Source organism: Halyomorpha halys, unplaced genomic scaffold (genome assembly GCF_000696795.3).
Source record: "Halyomorpha halys isolate HHAL.00 unplaced genomic scaffold, Hhal_1.1 Scaffold170.1, whole genome shotgun sequence".
Lineage (NCBI taxonomy): Eukaryota > Metazoa > Arthropoda > Insecta > Hemiptera > Pentatomidae > Halyomorpha > Halyomorpha halys.
The window spans coordinates 1,835,284-1,839,224 of NW_027107231.1; the positions used below are offsets into that span (position 1 = coordinate 1,835,284).

The following is a 3,941-nucleotide window of genomic DNA, read 5'->3' on the forward strand; positions in this document are numbered from 1 at the left end:
GCATTTGACCGGTATTATTGGTGTTTTAAACATCAGAACTATTCCTATAAATAATCGAGAACTCTAGAACTCTTATGAATACTACTAGAACTCAAAAAAAAATTTAAATTTTTCAAGGATGGGGGGCCAACTTCACAGAGGTATGTCCAACTAATATTCCAAATTTTTCAAAATGGCTGCCGAATATTGTTGGTTTTATTGCCAGTAATTTTTGTTGTATAACGATCGGCTTAAATAGATAATTTAGTGAAGTTTAAAGGACCAAATTGAACAAGTTTTGGTATATAACAAGCCGTGTATGGAGGTATACCTCATCCAAAATGTTACAAGAAATCGTTATGTTACAGGAATAGGGTATCCAGAACTAGTATAGTGCAGTGCATTTTTTATTAATGCCCAGAAACCCATTAACAGTGAATAGATTTCATTTTTTTTTCTTGTGCATTTCTTATAAAAGTTTATCTATTAAAAGCTTCCAGTTTTGTAATTTTGTTTCAGTGCACTCCCATCTAAATTACTATTTTTTTTGGAGAAGAGAATGTTTTTCAAAAGCAAACGCGGTTTTTCAGTTGAAATATAATTCTAACTTTTACCTTAACTATACAACAGGAACATTATACGTCCTTGAAAATTTATTTACTTTATCCGTGATTTTGAAGAAGTAGATGCAAAACTAATAACAACTTTAATTAGGTCTCCTTAACTAGCCTGCAAGTTGTCCATAACCTATGAAACTGAACAATCATTTTTCATTCATAAAAATGTAAAAATATAAAACTTCACCTTCAAGAAAACTAATTACTTTGTGAATATTGAAGGTCTAAAATTTTATAAGCTGGTTAGTAAGTGATGTAAAGAAAATGTATGTGTTAAAAGTTCTATAACTGATCATTTACCCAATTAGTTATTGTTTTTCTAACATACATCATTTGTGAGCTCACTAGGCCCAAAAAAAGTTTTTCACCATCAAAGGAAATATGCATTTGTGAAATTAATTTAATTTTTCAGCCATAAAACCAAGAGCTCTGAACTTTTTTAAAGATTGAAAGATCAGAAAAAAAAGCTAGGTAAACCATATACTGCATCAGCAAGTATTTGGACAATTATTTATCAATAACAATGCATTATTGTATCAATGGTAGAAAATTCATAACTGAATTCATAGATTATGTCCAAATATTTTTTCTTTTAACAATTCAAGTTTGAACTCACTTCCAAGTGAAAAAATTTGAGTGTTTTTTTATTGAATATTTATAAACATAATTTATGTTAGTAAAAGCTTAGTTAAGAGAAAAATTGCCAGGACATTTCCCTTTCTACACAATGGAAATCAAAACTTAGAAATGTTATTCATATAATATATTCATGCACCCTACGCTTTAACATTGGTATCAATGGCATGATACCTTAGCTGATCTAGAAAGCAATAATGGGCATCATATTGTTGAAATACCAACTTTTCCTCTTATGGGAACTGAAATGGCAATAATATGGGATATTGAGAGACACTTTATTGAAAGTAATATTTCATATGTTTGTTCATACATACCGAAATATAGAATTATAAGAGCAATAATGAAGGTTGTTTTCATTGAGAAATACTTCAATTATAATAACATTTCATATTTTAGTTTATTTGTATGTAATACATCAATAAAAAAGTATTATTTAATCCATTATTTATTAAAATATAATATTTATATTTAAATCTTTGAGAAACATATACTTTTTTAACTTAAAAACTTCCAATCTAATTTAACTCTCGCCTAATTGACTCAAATTGCATGAAGTTCCTTGTCATGAATGATTTAGTTGAATATTCTGACTACTCCAAGCTCTGCTTCTTCTCTAATGGAATCTTTGGTTTTCTTTTTAACTTTTGGAAAATATACATTACCACTAAAACAAATACCTGGCAGCTAATTTTTTAAAAAATCAATATTTTTTATGACAGTTTTATTAGAGAAAGCATTTGAAACAAGCCAGTTCATCAGCAGAAAAAACTTATACCTACTTATAGAGACATTAGGTTTTCCCTTTAAGCCTTCTGTCTTTTGTAATACTTCCTCCACTTAAGTATTTATTTATACTGCTACAAAAATAAATATATTCAGTTGCAAAAATTAATATCAATTTTTCCAAATAGCTTGAGTAGTAAACTTTTAAGGTATACGTGTGTTATATAGATTTATATTCATTTAAGTAAGTACTAAAACAGAAAATCTTTCACCTAATATCTCTATTCAGATAAAATTCTTTTTTCTCTTTTTTAAAATTACTCTTTGATACTGAAAAACTGAGTAAGAACTGTACAATAAATAAATATCATTTAAATAAAAGTAATAAGCAAAGAATAATTTACCTAAAATTGAGGTCAGTGATCCTTGGGGAGAAACAACAGCTCCCTATTGTTACCAATATCAAAGGTCTGATTCCTTTTTGAAATCTATATCCATCTCTCTCAGGTTGTTCAGCTCTGGATCTTCAACATGTAAGCTATGAGTCCTTCTGTTCCGATTGAATTGCTTTTGGCATTTGCTAATTCCATATTCCTCCGGAATTTCATGTTTTCCCACAGCTTTTTCAGCTGATTAATATAATTAATTTCTCTGTCTGTCCACACAAACAAAAATAACCAGTTAATATAGAACTCTTCTAGTTGTTTAAAGAAAATAGCATACTTATTGGAGTGTTTATTGCTTGCTAAATAAAACTCCTTGTAATTCAAGCCTTTGCTTTCCCCAGATTAAAAACTTTATTAGTTTGTTTCATGGAATTTAATACCTTTGAGGCCAAAAAGCACTGCTTCAGAAGAACCCGTTCTTTTTCCAAGAAAATAACTTTCTTCTTTTTTTCTTCCAATATAATTAAAATAAATTAGAAAAATAATTATTCTTATGTTTATAATCATTCAGTTGTTTTTAATTTAATTAACAATTTAATAGTTGCATATAATAATTAAAGGTGCCAAAACTCAAAACAATAAACTTTAAAAAGTTACCATTTTTGCATTTCTTCTCCTTTTTATTTGTTTCACTCAGATCGTCAGTATCTGAACAAAAGTCATAGAATTCAAAATCTTGCTCATCCATAACAAAATCCAAATCTGGACTTAATTCATCTGATTGCAGATTTGAGCCAGTGGGAATTGAATCTTTAAATTAATAAGATATGTTCCAGAGTAATCATACATGAAAAGTAATGATCTACCTAAAAAATTAAAATATCTTTATTTAAATATCACCTTAGTGATTACTAAGTAATTAGTAGGGGAAGGTATTATATCATTGATCAATTGTACCTTTAGGCCACCCCGATTATCAAGCACTTTTTTGCTCATACTAGAATTATTTAAAAGCTTCTCTGTTCATTATACAGTATTACTACAAAATTCACCTTGGAGCCATCTAAAACAGTTGAATCTTTAACTGCAAACAAATAAAAAATATTTATCTATTTTCATTCCTAGAAGTAAGTATTTTTCGAGTTGAGTTTTATTTAATAACATTTTTTGCTTTCTTTTAATTTTTATTTTAGTACATGTGAATAGTACATAAACACCTAAAGATGAACTGTTAAGACTTTTAAGATTACTGGATTAACCTAAAAACTGTATCATGGAAGGAAATATAAGTTTTCCTGATGGTATACTTTTGATTACTACATGACATTGTCCCTCTGACCAGGTCAAAAGTACATCACTTAACCCTCTTTTATGTGTTTCCATATTCTATGGGATTTTTCAGACTGAATTTTGAAGGTTGTTATAAACCTCCTTTGAAATTTTTAAGAACCTAACTAAACTTATCCAGTAAACACCTCTTAAAATTTTATTTCATTTTTGTGTTTGAATTGTTTTTAAAAAATCCTTAAAGGAAGCAGAACAACCATAGTTGGTGGAAGCTAGGAGAGTACTAAACAAGATTTGGGACAATCCGGGG

At 28.4% G+C, this 3,941-nt stretch overlaps 1 long non-coding RNA gene across 1 annotated transcript; it reads right to left on the reverse strand.

Moving 5' to 3' along the window:
• Window positions 1-2,784: 2,784 nt before the first annotated feature.
• On the reverse strand, window positions 2,785-3,421 carry LOC136795335 (uncharacterized). Its single transcript, XR_010842930.1, has 3 exons — window positions 3,302-3,421; window positions 3,002-3,210; window positions 2,785-2,855 (listed from the first exon to the last, which is right to left on the reverse strand). It is a non-coding gene; the product is annotated as an uncharacterized lncRNA (long non-coding RNA).
• Window positions 3,422-3,941: the final 520 nt, after the last annotated feature.